This window comes from Ambystoma mexicanum, chromosome 7q (genome assembly GCF_040938575.1).
Source record: "Ambystoma mexicanum isolate Mex_15411 chromosome 7q, UKY_AmexF1_1, whole genome shotgun sequence".
NCBI classification, from domain to species: Eukaryota; Metazoa; Chordata; class Amphibia; order Caudata; family Ambystomatidae; genus Ambystoma; species Ambystoma mexicanum.
The window spans coordinates 67,150,475-67,167,506 of record NC_090941.1 but is presented as its reverse complement, the minus strand read 5'-3'; positions in this window follow the sequence as shown (position 1 = coordinate 67,167,506).

Sequence of the window (17,032 nt, the reverse complement as noted above, 5' to 3'; positions counted from 1 at the left end):
CAGGGAGTACGTCATATTGCAGAGGGCTGCTACAGTTTGTGAGCAAAGTCTGCACCTTTTGGTGTACTTGTGTGGAGTAGGTTTGTGGCACTGAAAACCACTTACTGTGCTACGTTCCATACTTTCAGAAGCACACATACTTATTGTTTCAGTCTTCATCTGGTCTTTGGGCAGTGAAGGGTTCCATAGCGAAGGTACTCCTCTGGTGCGGAGGCATTAGCTGCAGTGATGGAGTCTGGCTCAGAGCAAGGCACAGATGTGTACATGCATTCTGAAACAGATAGTGCTTCTGAGGGGCAGGAGGGAAGTGATTGGGGAAGTGAGATGGCCATTGACGAAAGTCCCTCCTCCCACTCATCATCGTCATCATCTGATGATGAAGAGGAAGGAAGAGTGAGTCCACCTTTTCGCACACTTCCCACACGCAGGGGACCTGTAAGGGGGAGGGGACGTGCAAGACAGCCACGCAATGTGGCAGTTCCTGACATTACTCAAGAGTCGCTCTGGGTGCCTCCAGCAATGGCTCAGCCTGTTGTGCCCCCTTTCACTGGTATATCAGGGTGCACAGTGAATACAGAAGGGTTTCAGCCTATTGATTCTTTCAACCTTTTTGTTGATGATGGGTTCATTGCAGATGTGGTTCAGCAAACCAATTTATACGCTGCACAGTTCATGAGGTCTAGGGGTCCCACTCTGAAACCCCACTCCACAAGCATGGGTACCCACAAACGATGTTGAAATGAGACAGTTTTGGGGTCTCATTTTGCTCATGGGAATTGGACACAAGCCGTCTGTCGCGATATACTGGTCTACTGTAGCGCCACTTTATTGCCCGTTTTTTTCAGCTACAATGAGCAGAAATCGCTTTCTAGCACTGCACCGTCTGTTGCACTTCAATGACAACTCGGCAGCATTACCCAAAACGGACCCAAACTTTGATAGACTGTTCAAACTGAAGCCATTTCTGGACCACTTCACTCACCGATTTGCAGAGGTGTATGTTCCTAGCCAGAACATATCCATTGATGAATCGTTGGTGTTGTTCAAAGGTCGCCTTGTATTCAGGCAATACATTCCTAGCAAGAGATCACGATATGGGATTAAAATGTACATGTTGTGTGAAAGTACCACCGGGTATGTCAGCAGCATGAGAGTCTACACCGGTAAAGACTCTACCCTAAACCCTCCGGGCTGCCCAGCCCATTTAGGGACAAGTGAGAAGATTGTTTGGGATCTTCTCACACCATGGCTCCACAAGGGACATCATTCGTATGTAGACAATTTCTACACTGGAATTCCACTGTTCAAGGAATTGTTCAATGTGGGCACACTGGCATGCGGTACAATCCGCAGTAACCGCAAAGGCTTCCCCAGACAACTTGTGTGTAAGAAGTTGGCCAAGGGACAATGTATGGCATTGCGGCAGGATGAATTGTTAGCAGTGAAATTCTGCGACAAAAGGGATGTGTACATGCTAAGTACTATTCATGATGAAAGTACTTTAGCTGTCCCTCTGCGCAGGCAGACTCAGCAAGTGTTGAAGCCCAATTGCATTCTGGATTACAACAAGTACATGGGTGGAGTAGACAAAAATGACCAAGTGCTTGAGTCCTACCACGCTGAACCCAAGTCGCGTTTCTGGTACAAAAAGTTTGCCACACACATTGTGCATATGGCAACGTACAATGCTTATGTGGTGTACCGTGCAGCTACTCCAGAAAACAAGCTCTCCTTTTTGGATTTTGAATTAGAAATTGTTCAATCTCTGGCTAATGTTCATGTACAAATTCCCTCCTTTCCAGAGGTCGAAGATGTGGCCAGATTGCAAGAGCGACACTTTGGTGATTATGTTCCTCCCACTGCCACGAAGGCACAACCGTACCGAAAATGTAAGGTGTGTACAAAACAAGGAAAGAGGAAGGATACTCGGGTGTACTGTCCCCAATGCCCTTCCCAGCCTGCCCTCTGCTTTCAGCCTTGTTTCCTTTTGTATCATACAAAGGAAAATTATTGGGAGATCGACTGATTTCCGAAAATGCCCATCATTCCTTGAAAGGGACCCTTAGCCACTGAAATCGTGCATGTCTTGTAAAGGAATGGCACTCTTGCACCCTGCCCTGGAGGTGTACCTTCAATGAAAAAGCAACAGGATGTCAACTCACTTCACTTGATTTAGCGTGCATTCATGAGCATTGCTAGTCCTACTTCCTCCACTTGAGGCCTGCCTTGGAAAGGCAACCACAGCCGTAGCTTTCCCTTGAGGCCTGCCAAGAAAATTTACATCAGTCTAGATCCCTCGGCTCAAAGCGTGACTTGCAAAGGAACGCTAATCAGGCTCCTTCCATTTGAGGCGTGCCTGCGAAATAGTAATCATTATGAGTCCCTGTACTTGAGTTGTGCCATGCGGGTCTTTCCCCTTTGGCGTGCTTTGGCAAGCAATGCTAGTCCTGCTCCCTCCACTTGAGGCCTGCCTGGGAAAGAGACATCACCCCCGGTACCTTTCACTTCAGGTCTGCCTCATAAGGAAAAGGCAGTCTAGCTCCCTCTGCGCGTGGTGTGCCTTGCAAAGTAACGCAATGCTTGTTTCTTCCAAAGCAGGCACATCTTGGAAAGAAATGCCACTCTAGCTCCCTCCACTGGAGGTGTGCCTTGGAGTAGGTGGGGACAGCACTCTGCTTTACTCCCCTTTGGCGTGCTTAGGCAAGCAATGCTAGTCCTGCCCCCTCCACTTGAGGCCTGCCTGGGAAAGAGACATCACCCCCGGTACCTTTCACTTCAGGTCTGCCTCATAAGGAAAAGGTAGTCTAGCTCCCTCTGCGCGTGGTGTGCCTTGCAAAGTAACGCAATGCTTGTTTCTTCCAAAGCAGGCACATCCTGGAAAGAAATGCCACTCTAGCCCCCTCCACTTGAGATGTGCCTTGGAGTAGGTGGGTACAGCACTCTGCTTTACTCCCCTTTGGCGTGCTTAGGCAAGCAATGCTAGTCCTGCCCCCTCCACTTGAGGCCTGCCTGGGAAAGAGACATCACCACCGGTACCTTTCACTTCAGGTCTGCCTCATAAGGAAAAGGCAGTCTAGCTCCCTGTGCGCGTGGTGTGCTTTGCAAAGTAACGCAATGCTTGTTTCTTCCAAAGCAGGCGCATCTTGGAAAGAAATGCCATGCTAGCTCCCTCCACTTGAGGTGTGCCTTGGAGTAGGTGGGGACAGCACTCTGCTTTACTCCCCTTTGGCGTGCTTAGGCAAGCAATGCTAGTCCTGCCCCCTCCACTTGAGGCCTGCCTGGGAAAGAGACATCACCCCCGGTACCTTTCACTTCAGGTCTGCCTCATAAGGAAAAGGCAGTCTAGCTCCCTCTGCGCGTGGTGTGCCTTGCAAAGTAACGCAATGCTTGTTTCTTCCAAAGCAGGCACATCTTGGAAAGAAATGCCACTCTAGCTCCCTCCACTTGAGGTGTGCCTTGGAGTAGGTGGGGACAGAACTCTGCTTTACTCCTCTTTGGTGTGCTTCGGCAAGCAATGCTAGTCCTGCCCCCTCCACTTGAGGCCTGCCTGGGAAAGAGACATCACCCCCAGTACCTTTCACTTCAGGTCTGCCTCATAAGGAAAAGGCAGTCTTAGCTCCCTCTGCGCGTGGTGTGCCTTGCAAAGTAACGCAATGCTTGTTTCTTCCAAAGCAGGCGCATCTTGGAAAGGAATGCCACTCCACCGCCTCTAGTTGAGGCGGGCCATGGAGAAGGAAGGGTGGAGCACTCTGGGTCACTCCCCTATGGGAGTGCAGCTTGCTCCTGTTCGGGATTGCCTTACAAAAAAAAACGTCTGGAAAACCCCATCCGCTTCCGGCGTACTTTGGACAGGAACCCAAATCTGGCTCCTTCCACCTAAGGTTTGGCAAGCAAAGAAAGGCCAGTCCCGCTCCCTCTACTCAAGCCGTGCGTTGTGGAAGACCAGAACACCATTCAGGTTCCCTCCACTCAAGGGGTGTCTTTTCAAAATAATACACGCCACTTTGGCTCCCTCCCTTGAGGTCTAAGTGTCATGAAAGTGGTACTTGGACACCAACTATATGGCAGTGGTGTCTTGCGTACCTCGTAAGATCCTGCCTTGTTTATTGTTTTACTGCGAGTAATGTTATGTGTGGTGTAAGTGACACGTCTTCTGTAGGAATGAATTGGATATGATTGGTGTGTGAATTAGGTAAAGATACAAAGAACATGCAGATTCAATTTCTGTGAATGGACTTTTCCAGCACTGCCGAAATGATTGTCATGTTGCAGGATGGCTGTTTTGTGTGGGTACGGTGGAACATAAGAATGTTTGCCCATAGTTGCTATGGGCATACTCAAAGCTGGTGTGGAAGATAGCGCCTGTAGGGCAGGGTATCGAAGTGAGCCAGTATGCACTTGCTATCACTGTCCACATGTGATTGCCGGCACATAAAGTTTGCATGCAGACACAGTTGCTATGTAATTGGTGCAAAATGATAGTTAAGATATTGCTAGAGACACAGTTGCATTGTACACACATGTCCACGTGGTATAAGTGTGTAGATATGCTCATGTGTAGATACACTTGCTCTGGTGCTAGTAATTTGGTAGAAGTGCAACTGCTGAAATTGATGCCAACTGACTGCAGACACGAAAGGGATACGAATGGCCAGTGATCCGGTGGGTGCCTTGTCGTGGCATCACTGCTCACAAGGACAAACCTTCTTGTGCTACACAAGGAGGTTTGTCCTTGTGCTAAATCCCACCTTGCGTGTCTAACTGCATTGTGTCTGGTATGTAGGGGAAGTGTGTGGAAAGGTGCATGTGAAATGGCTTACTACCAGTATTTTACTGCTTCCTATGCGCACTACAGAGAAGTTACTATACAAAAGATGTACCCATTGTCACTCAGGTACCACACCTGCACACAAGAGGTCTGCCTCTCATTGGGACACGTGTGGCGATGCGGGAAGGTAGGGCACGTGTTGTTGGCGGTGTGAGTGGCCAGAGGGAAATATCTGAGAATTGTCTGCATTTCCAGCCAATTTCAGATACATTTCCCTGTGTGCACTCACCGAAACACGTCGCCACCAACAGATGTCATACCTTCTCGCGTTCCCACAGGTGTCCCGACGAAAATGGTACCTCACATGTGTGGGTGCACCTACCGGGGGCGCAAAAGGAAAGGGGTAACCCGCTAGTAACCCCAAGCCTTTCGCCACAGCACAATTTGTTCATGTGGGCAACCTACAGATTTGGCCCTAGGGTGCCGAAGCCAGCAAGGAAAACAGGGAACTCCATGCATTTCCCAAAAGAGGACACCTGTGGGAATGCGCAGAGGTCTGACTTGCGCGAAGCGGCCCAGAATTTATTACCCAGAACACCAGACAAAGTGAACATTGTGTTTTTTTTTCCCCACCAAATATAACCCTTTGTCGGGGATTGTGGCCAATAAAAACTGGGGCAATTTGCGCAAGGCAGACCTATGTGGATTCCCAGGGGTGTCCTCTTTTGGAAAATGCATGGGCTTCCCTGTTTTCCATGCTGGCTTCCACGCCCTAGCGCCAAATCTGTAGGTTGCCCCCATGAACACAATGGGCAGTAACGAAAGGCTTGGGATGACCAGTGGGTTAACCTTTTCCTTTTGCAGCCCTGGTAGGTGCACCCAGACATGTGAGGTACCGTTTTCATCGGGACACGTGTGGGGACGCGGGAAGGTAGGCCACGTGTTGTTGGCGGTGTGTTTCGGTGGGTGGCCAGAGTGAAATGTCTGAGAATTGTCTTAATTTCCAGCCAATTTCAGAGACATTTCCCTGTGTCCACTCAGCGAAACACGTCGCCAACAGCAGATGTCATACCTTCTCGTGTTCCCACAGGTGTCCCGACGAAAAAGGTACCTCGCATGTGTGGGTGCACCTACCTGGCTGGCAAGGGGCAAGCCGAAAACGCAAGCAACCCCCAGTCTGTTTGCAGAGGAGAATCTCAGCCATTCTGCCGACCGGCACAACATACAGATATGGGCCTCGGGTGTCCAAGCCACCAAGGAAAATAGGGAGCCCCATGCATTTCCGGAAAGAGGACACCCGTCGGAATCCGCAGAGGTATGATTTGCGCACATCGCCCCAGAATTTATTACCCAGACACCCCCGCGAAGTCCGAAATGTGGGGAAAAAAACACATTTCTCCAGCATGGGGTCTGGCATGGATTCACATGCTCATGAATATTCCCCGTCGTCAGGCTGGGAATCCTCGGTAAAGAAAAAACCAGTATCAGTTTCGTTTCTGATCTGTCTTTCGTAGCAATAACCAATCACTGGTCTCTGCGTCATACTGACCACAGCCAATGACTGCCCTCTACCTAAGCACCGCCTCTGGCAGCCATCTTCAGATTTTTACCGCACGTTCATGTGTTGGGATCCTCGTGCTATTGCTCTCGAGCGTTAGTGCTATTTTTTCGCGCTTTTTTCACAAAAACTTCGATTCTTCGGTCAAAGAGCCTCAAGCTCCACCGATCCTACATCCGATCTACGGGGACCCGTGTCGGATTCATCTGTGCCCCTCAAGGGTGAAGATTTCGTCGAGCTACGCTTCGGAGGACTCCAGAAGCTTCTCAGGCCCGGCCTCGGAGATGGCCCAGGAGAAGGGAAGCTCGACGCCCGGAAAGCTGTTCAGGGTCTGCCCTGGATGCCAGCTGCAGAACGTCTTTAAGGAGGACGAACACTCTTTCTGCCTTTACTGCCTTCATGAGGACAAAACGCACGTGGAGAAGGACTGTGCGTTTTGCGGCAACATGTCGGAACGGACCATGAAGGACCGTCATCAACGTCTCGCCAACTGGCTGCAGGGTAAGAGCCCGTCTGGCGAGAAGAAGAAGAAATCCGAGCGGTCTTCTAAGACCTTTGAGGGCGCCCCGGCGACGGGGGCCCAACATAAGGCCAAGCACCGCGAGTCCGCTGGCACCGGGAGCGCCGAACGGTCGGGCTCTACGGGCGCCAGGCAGGGCGCACCCTCCCCGGCACCATCAACCACGAGCCAACGCTCTGGGTCGGGTAAGAGGAAGGCCGAGCACCCGGCGAAGCTCCTGGAGAGGCCCCGGTCGAGCTCGAAGGCAGAGGAGGAGCGTGGCAGTGCCCCCTCCCTCAAGGACAAGGCGGTGAGCGCACCTAGGGTGGTGAAGGCCTTGATCCATCCGACCAAGCCCTCTATCGAAACGGTCGCGGCGGCCCTGGCCCAGCCTGTGGAGGCTACTCCAGTGGTGGCGACCTCAGGGCCCAGAATCTCCCTGCCTCCTCGGAGGGAGTCTTCTTTTATGCCCATCGATAGGACCCCCGTGAAACCCTCCGTGGAGAAGAAGGGGGGGCAGGGCGTCGTCGTAGATTCGGCCTCAACCTCAGAAGAAGAGCTGGTCGAGGTCTTAAGCCACGGCCTAGGCGTGGAACAAGACCAGCCCGTCGGAATGGGTCCCGACGCAGGCGACGACGACGACATCGTCGAGGATGCCGACGGGGCCCCTGCTCGCCCGTCGGATTCCCCTCTGCCAGCGCCGCGAGACAACTCGGCGGCCATTTTGTTGGCCATACAGTCCTTATGCACTGAGATAAGGACGAGGCTACCGTTACCGACGGAGGAACCTCTCCCGTCGGGGGATCCAGAACCGGGACCTTCTGGTGTTCCCCCTGCCAAGAAAAGAAGGATCCATCCTCCACCTCCTTTTCAACCGTCGCGCCCCGTCCAGCCCTCCTCCCCGTCCACCCGAGGGGATGATACGGGGACTGACACGGCAGCGACGGGTACGGACGACGAGGCATACGACGAGGATTTTCCGTCGTCGCCCCCCACCAGGGCTTCTCCGCCCGACGAGATCGGATCTTTCCATTCCATGATCTCCAGGGCTTCCGAGCTTTTTCAACTCTGCCCCGAGGAGAAGAAAAAGGAAGGCTTCCTTTATCAGCGGCGCGAGGCCAAGAGGAAGACGGTCCTCGCAGTGCCTCTGTTGGACGACATTTGGGATGAGGGCCTTTCCCTCCTCAAGAACCCTTCCACGACGCCAGCTAGAAGAGACCGGTACGAGAAGAAGTACCGGGTCCCGGACACGGCCCCCCTATGCCTCCGGGCGCAGCCTACCCCGGACTCCGTCGTCTCCGCGGCGGCCAGGAAGAAAGCGGGGGGGGGTGCGGCCTCCACATCGACTTCCCCGCCGGACGGCGAGGGAAAGAAATTGGATGCTATGGGACGTAGAGTCATCTCGTCGGCAGCGACGACGATTAAAGCGGCCAACGCCTTGGCTATCGTGGCCCGCTACGACAGGGAGCTCTGGTACAAGATGGCTCCCCTGCTGGATTTTCTGCCGGACGACAAGAGGGCTGAGGCCCTTGAGATCCTCCAGGAAGGTGAAGTGGCTTCGGACCACGCCATCACCGTGGCGACGGACATCGCCGACGCTGGGTTCCGCCAGCTAGGCAACGGCGTTTGCCTTCGACGTCGTGGATGGCTCAAAGCTACGGATTTTCGGCAGGACGTCCAGACCAGAGTCCTGGACATGCCCTTCGACGGGAACAACCTGTTTGGGAAGACGGTGGACGATTCCCTCCAGGCCATCAAGGCGGATACTGAGACGGCCCGGGCCCTGGGAGTCCTGCAGCAACGACGGACGCCCTTTCGGAGCGGCGGAGGCAAGGGCGCCTCCAAAGGTTCCGGTGGCGGTTTCGCTTCCTACCGTCAAGCGGCCCGCTCGTCGTCGCAAGAGGCCTACAGAGGACGAGGCACGTCTAGCGGACCCCGCCGTCGTCGCCAAGGAGGTCAAGGCGGCAAGGCCGCGTCCAAGCAGGATTGAACCGGCCGTGGGGTCGGGCCCCCACCGAAGCACCCCGGTGGGAGGCCGGCTGGCGGGCTTCGTCAGCGTGTGGGAGTCCATCTCCACCGACCGTTGGGTGCTGGACGCCCTGGCCCGGGGCCACGCGCTCGAGTTTCAAAGAAGGTGCCCGCGCGTCCCCCCCGTGGCCAGGAGAGAACTTCACGTCCCTCAACTTCTCCTGGAGGTAAAGGCGATGCTCAGAAAGGGCGCCATCGAACTCGTCCCAAAGAGGCTTCGGGGCTCCGGAGTCTACTCGCGATACTTCCTCGTGAAGAAGAAGACGGGAGGATGGCGCCCCATCCTAGACCTGCGACGGCTGAACAAGTTCATCAAGGCGCAGAAGTTCCGGATGGTCACCTTACAGCACGTCCTGGGTCAACTGGAGGAAGGAGACTTCCTGTCGTCGTTGGATTTGGAGGATGCCTACTTCCACATTCCAATCCTAAAGGGGCACCGAAAATTCCTCAGGTTCGTGGTCCAAGGGCGTCATTACCAGTTCAAAGCCCTTCCCTTCGGACTGCGGTCGGCACCCAGGGTATTCACCAAGTGCCTCGCACCGGTGGCGGCGCAGCTGCGCCGCGAGGGGATTCACGTCTACCCCTACCTGGACGACTGGCTCATCCGCGCCAAGACGAAGGAGCTCGCCGTGGTCCACACGGCAAGGACCGTCCAACTCCTCACGGACCTGGGATTCTCCGTGAACTACACCAAATCCCACCTGGTGCCCGCGCAAGTCGCACTGTTTCTGGGAGCGAGGCTCGACACAGTGTCCCTTCTGGCCTCCCCGTCGGAGGAGAGGACCAGGACCATCTTGGGCAAGGTGCAACGGATGCTGGTGGCCGACGCGGCCAAAGTGAGATCCATCAAGTCCCTCCTCGGGATGATGTCTTCCTGCATCTACCTCATTCCCATGTGCAGGCTCCGGATGCGCCCGTTGCAAGAATTCCTGGATGCGCGCTGGATCCAGACGACGGGCAGCTTCGAAGAAAGGATCAAGCTCGACGAGAGTTTCCGGCGAGCGATACGGTGGTGGGGCACCCGCGCGCATCTGACGGCGGGCATGGACTTCCAGACCCCAGCCCACCAGGAGACTGTGACCACGGATGCCTCCCTGGAAGGGTGGGGAGCGCACACCGAAAATCTGCACGCGAGGGGACTCTGGCTCCCGACGGAGAAGTCCCTGCATATCAACGTCCTGGAGCTCCGTGCAGTGTTTTGGGCCCTCAGGTCCTTCCTTCCGTCCCTGAAGGGCAAGGTGGTGAGGATCTTCACCGACAACACCACCACCATGTTTTACATCAGGAAACAGGGCGGAACCAGGTCCCCAGCGCTGTCCAAGGAGGCGCAGGACCTGTGGCATTGGGCCGTCGCCCAAGGGATTTTTCTGGTGCCGTTTCATCTGGCAGGGATAAAAAACACCATCGCCGACTCACTCAGCAGGGAGCTGCGCTCGTGCCACGAGTGGGAACTACGGCAGGATCTGGTGGATCGCCTCTTCCGACGGTGGGGCACACCCCAGATCGACCTGTTCGCGACGGCGACGAACACCAAGTGCCGGAGGTTCGCCAGCAGGTTTCCCCAGACGAGGAGCATGGGCGATGCTTTCTCGTTCCCCTGGGAGGGCCTGTTCCTCTACGCGTTCCCTCCCTTGCCTCTGCTAATCCGGCTCGTCAACCAGCTCAAGAGGTCACGGTGCAGGATGATCCTCGTCGCACCTGCGTGGCCGAGGCAGATATGGTTCCCGGACCTTCTGGACTTGTCAGCGTCCCCGCCGATCAAGCTGCCGGCGGACGCAGACCTACTCTCCAGGGAAGGAGGCGCCATCCTCCACCACGACCCGAAGTCGCTGAACTTGCAGGCCTGGCTCCTGCAGCGCTAGAGTTTGGAGGATACGACATACCGGCCGATTGCAGAGAGGTTCTTGCAAAGGCCAGGGCGTCCTCGACTCTTAAATGCTACGGACACAAATGGAAGAGGTTCTCTGTCTGGTGCCACGCACAGAAGATTAACCCTCTACGGATTACGGCTCCCCAAGTACTGCCGTACCTGCTGACGCTGGCCAAAGCTGGACTGGCACACGCGTCCATCAAGATTCATCTTGCTGCGATCTCCCGATACACCAGAACCACGGGGCGGACGTCCTTGTGGTCTCATCGTCTGGTGAAAGAGTTCATGAAGGGACTATTCAGATCGTTCCCGCCGGTGAAGGCTCCGGCCCCGGCGTGGGAGCTCAACGTGGTGCTGACCAAGCTCATGGGACCTCCGTTCGAGCCTCTGCACTCGGCCCCGTTGAAGTTTCTATCGTGGAAGACAGCTTTTCTCGTGGCCATCACCTCCGCACGACGAGTGGGAGAGATCCAGGCCCTTTCCTGCAAGGCCCCGTACTTGACTTTCCACGACACGAGGGTAGTGCTCAGGACGCACCCCTCCTTCATGCCCAAGGTACCGTCGGACTTCCATCTCAACGAACCCTTGGTGTTACCTGTGTTCTTCCCGTCGCCTTCGTCGCCGGCTGAGAGGACTTTGCACTCGCTGGATGTAGCTAGAGCGCTGAAGTTCTACGTGGATCGCACGAAGGGTTTTCGGAAGACGTCACAACTCTTTGTGAACTTTGGACCTGTCAATCAGGGGAAGGCTCTCTCGAAGGCTTCCATCTCCAGATGGCTCTCCGGCTGTATCATGTACTGTCACCGGTTGGCAAACCGACCGCTGCCTGGCCGTCCGAGAGCCCATTCCACCAGAGCGATCGCAGCTACCACGGCGTTCCTATCTGGTGTGCCCCTGCTGGACATATGCAGGGCTGCTACGTGGAGGTCGACGCACACCTTCACGAAATTCTACTGCGTCGACCGGGATTCCAGGGAGGAGTCCAGGGTCGGCCAAGCAGTGCTGCGCAACCTGTTCGCCTGAGGTGAGCCTGGTGAGGAGGTAAGATGCTTAATGTTGAGTTGATGTGATGCTTAATGTTGAGCCTTTGCCACCTCCCGTGGTTGTGCATGTGTGTACTGCTATGTATTCTTTATTCATGAGCATGTGAATCCATGCCAGACCCCATGCTGGAGAAGGAACAAGTTACTTACCTGTAACTGTTGTTCTCCAGCATGGGTCTGGCATGGATTCACATGCGAACCCTCCCGCCTACCCCTCTGCGGCTCTTCACTTGGTCATACTGCCACTTCACGTGCTTCCAAATCTGAAGATGGCTGCCAGAGGCGGTGCTTAGGTAGAGGGCAGTCATTGGCTGTGGTCAGTATGACGCAGAGACCAGTGATTGGTTATTGCTACGAAAGACAGATCAGAAACGAAACTGATACTGGTTTTTTCTTTACCGAGGATTCCCAGCCTGACGACGGGGAATATTCATGAGCATGTGAATCCATGCCAGACCCATGCTGGAGAACAACAGTTACAGGTAAGTAACTTGTTCCTTTCCGCACATTTAGCTCGGCGCACCCATCGAAGCACCCCCCCCAACAACACATGGCCTACCATCCCGCGTTCCCACAGGTGTCCCGATGAAAACGGTACCTCACATGCGTGGGTGCACCTACCTGGCTGGCAAGGGGCAAGCCGAAAACGCAAGCAACCCCCAGTCTGTTTGCAGAGGGGACTCTCAGCCATTCTGCCGACCGGCACAACATACAGATACGGGCCTCGGGTGTCCAAGCCACCGAGGAAAACAGGGTACCCCATGCATTTCCGAAAAGAGGACACCCGTGGGAATCTGCAGAGGCATGATTTGCGCAAATCGCCCCAGAATTTATTACCCAGACACCCCCGCAAAGTCCGGGGCACATTTCGGACGTAAGGGCGCTACTTGTTGGTGTGTTTCTGAAGAAGTTGCTTTCCATAGACTAATTCGTGCTGCTTTCCATTTAGCAAAATGTGAGCCATCTGTTGCATGTGTCTATACCTCCTTTGTATGTGTTTGGTGTGCCTCTGTTTTTCTCATTTGAAAAACGTTTCATACGCATCGTTTAGTTGTGTGGTGGACAACAATGGAACTGAGTGAGAAGATGATGAAATCAAACCATTGATTAAAAGAGAGTTTTGTATAAAAATGTGAAGGACTGTTATTTGGTTGTTGATTCCTTGTGAGAGTACTTGAGTTGGGGGCAAGTTGGGGCACAGCTTGTTGGTCTTTGTTTTCACAGCCTCGAGATTATCTAGGGCCTGCGATGAGCCTACAATGGCAATCCTGAAAATAGCTTTGGTAGCAGTAATAATTGTACCTGTGCTGCAATACGGTTTCCAGGTTTGCACCTACAATTTTTTATTTGAATTCTTGTCATACAGCTAGTCTAACAATCACAGGCAATGTGGTAAGATACAATTCCTCTTTACTTTGGTTGTCAGTTGATTTCTTGGATAGTATTTGAGTTGGGGGACAAGTAGAGGCGCACATCTTGTTGTTCTTATGTTTTCACAGCCTCGTGAGAATCTTGTGCCTGCGATGGGCCTGGATGCTGCATTACAATCTCCTCCATCTTTGTCTGGTATATTTGTCATAATCGCTGGACTAAGGCAGCCTAAAAAATGTAATTGAAGGGAAAGTAACGCTTTAAAGCTTTGTGGTTGGATAAGTACATAAACAATACTATATCTCACTAAAAAAAGTGATGAGGAATTCTATTTGTCAATGTATATTTGGAGAGGGGGGGCGGTCAGGTTACTACTTGTATTTGTGTTCACAGCCTTGTGACAATCGTGTTCCTGCGATTGGCCTGAACATTTCTTCGGTAACAGTAAGAATTGCACCCGTGCTGTGCTACGAATTCTAGGTTTGAGTCTTACAGCGTTGCTTGGAATACTCTTCATACAGCTCGACCAGGACTAACATTTCTGAGAAGTGATGGTGATGCTGCTTGTTTGGCTAAGTAGAATAACAATACAATTTCTGTTTTTACGTTATTCTTTTGATGCCAATTGATTGCTGGGGCAGTATTTGAGTAGGGGAGATCGGGGCACAACTTGTTGGTCTTTGTGTTCGCAGCCTCGTGAGAATCTGGTTCCTGCGATGGGCCTGGAGGCTGCATTACGTTCTCTAGGTTTGAATCCTACATCTTTGCCTGGTATTGTCATAATCGCTGGACTAAGGCAGCCTAAAAATGTAATTGAAGGGAAGCTACATGGTTGGATAAGTACATAAAGAATATAATATCTCACTAAAAACAGGGATGAGGAATTCGGTTTGTCAATTTATTTTTTGGGGGGTACTTAATTTGGAGGGTGGGGGGGCGTTAAGGTTACAATTTAATTTCACAGCCTCGTGTCAATCGTGTTCCTGCGATTGGCCTGAACATTTCTTTGGTAACAGTAAGAATTGCACCCGTGCTGTGCTACGCATTCTAGGTTGGGTCTTACAGCGTTGCTTGGAATACTTTCATACAGCTCGACCAGGACTAACATTTCTGAGAAGTGATGGTGATGCTGCTTCTTTGGCTATGTAGAATAACAATACAATTTCTCTTTTTACGTTATTCTTTTGATGCCAATTGATTGCTGGGGGCAGTATTTGAGTAGGGGGAGTCGGGGGACAACTTGTTGGTCTTTGTTCGCAGCCTCGTGAGAATCTGGTTCCTGCGATGGGCCTTCAATGGATTGCAGATATTTTGTTTGACAACAGTAAGAATTGCACCACTGCTGCAATATGATCTCTAGGCTTGAGGGAATATTGAGTAAATACTTTTCGTAGACCTGGACCACGGTTGCATGCTCTCTGCCTGAAATATTTCTGAGGACAGATAGCGATGCTGTTTGTTTGGATTGGATGAGTACAAAAACCCAAACCACGTGTTCACAGCCGCGTGAAAATCTTGTTCCTGCGATTGGCCTGAACATTTCTTTGGTAACAGTAAGAATTGCACCCGTGCTGTGCTACGAATTCTAGGTTTGGGTCTTACAGTTTTGGTTGGAATACTTTCATACAGCTCGACAAGGACTAATATTACTGAGAAGTGATGGTGATGCTGCTTGTTTGGCTAAGTAGAATAACAATACAATTTCTCTTTTTACGTTATTCCTTTGATGCCAATTGATTGCTGGGGGCAGTATTTGAGTAGGGGAGTCGAGGGACAACTTGTTGGTCTTTGTGTTCGTAGCCTCGTGAGAATCTGGTTCCTGCGATGGGCCTGGAGGCTGCATTACGTTCTCTAGGTTTGAATCCTACATCTTTGCCTTGTATTGTCATAATCGCTGGACTAAGGCAGCCTAAAAATGTAATTGAAGGGAAGCTACATGGTTGGATAAGTACATAAAAAATATAATAGCTCACTAAAAACAGTGATGAGGAATTCGGTTTGTCAATTTATTTTTTGGGGGGTACTTAATTTGGAGGGTGAGAGGGCGGTGTAAGGATATTTGGCGTGTTACAGCACAGAGTACAGCACTACTGCACAGGTAGCAAACAGCACAGAGTACAGCACTACTGCACAGGTAGCAAACAGCACAGAGTACAGCACTACTGCACAGGTAGCAATTTTTTTTTCAGCACCACCACAAGGGTGCGGTGCATTGCTATATGTGTTACCAGATTAACAAGGAAAGACAGACCATTCAGTCAAAAACGATTTTAACATATAAGATGCAAATCTATTTTTACAGTTAAAAGCACACGTGCACATTCAAAAACGCACACTATTTTTCACCTGAAATGCCTATGGTGCGAGAGACACATTTGAAAATAATAACTAACATTACTTATAACTAACCTGACTAATGAAACATAATCCACTAATAAAAATGTGTCTCCACTGCAGAATTAGGCCTATTCTGAAAGTGAACTTTTAAACGCACATCCATTTTTTTTTCTCTTCTCTGCTGCCCTGTCCACATAATTACAGGAAGCAAAAGAGCTTGAAAGAACAGGAAATCAGTTGGTTACAAAGTATTACTATAAAAATGAGCCATTGTGTAGAGAAGGAGGAGATGGCATGATTGATTCTGATTGGAGCAGCGTCATAGCGAGTATCATGCTAGAGGGAGTGATCAGAGTTTTGCTGGGGGGAGTTGGAGGAGAGAGAAGGGCAGTCAAGATTTGGCAGAGCTGGGAGAAAGACCTTTTCCTGGTTGGAGCATTCCTATCTGCAAAAGCTGAGAATTCCAGGCAATGACCCTGGTTTGAGAAGGCAGGCGTTCCTTTTTACTGGGGTTAATCTTCAAGTGAACCACATTCAGAAAGAGAACAGCCATAGAAAACTCTGAACAGATAAGGTAATTACATAAGTGTGGGAGCTGAGTGTGTACGAGACGATAATGTTCAGTCAGAGTAGGAAAGGAGATTCCGGTGCCTTAATCACATGTTAATGTTGCAAATGGTGTTCTGTTCGCCGCCAAGTTTTTTTTTCAGAGTATTACAGACAATGCTGTTAATGTGCTGTTTTATTTATTTCTGTAAAGAGTGAGATCGTGTTTAAATGCAACTTTTATAATACAGAAAAATACTTGAAAGCAGACAGGTGGTGTGTCTTCTATTTACCAACACAGTGCTGATGATGAGGGGAGATTTTTAAACAATACAATTGTCATTTTAAGACAGATGTGTGCATGACATATTCAGTATGGAGAGTTGAGAGTGATTGTTTGTAGCATAGCTCGTTGGAGGTACATGAGCCAATGGGAAGAGAGACTCTCTGAACATAGTTCCCTACCGTATATAAGGTAGTGGAAATTACCACAAAATTACCACATATAGCTCTCTGTCGTAAATAAGTCAGTGAGATCGCCCATGGTGGCACACTAACACTGAAAATGTGGTATTCCTAAAATGTAGGTCTGAGGTCTCTCTAGTGATTACACGAAAAATCTAAGCAAAGATAAGGGATTCTGGACATTGGGGCCACAAATAAAACAAGGGAATTATGCTCACCAAAATACCACCAACCACGTATACCAAATATGCATGTCTGGGTGCTGAAATAATGCATGTCCACTGTATTATTGTTGCACATGGCCAAATCTGAATACAAAGAGTGATTATTGCTAAGTTATTTTTCGGCGATAATAAAATACCGTCAGGCCCCAAATCTCCACAAAATACCCTACATATTTATGGTGCGTTGCAGGCCGGGAAAGTGATCATAGAGTACCTACTGGGCGTGGCAAGCGTGTCTCACACTGCCATTTGCACATTAAAGGGAACCCATTTTATAATAGCAGCGTGCCACTAAAAACGAATTTCAGAATGTCACAAAGGGA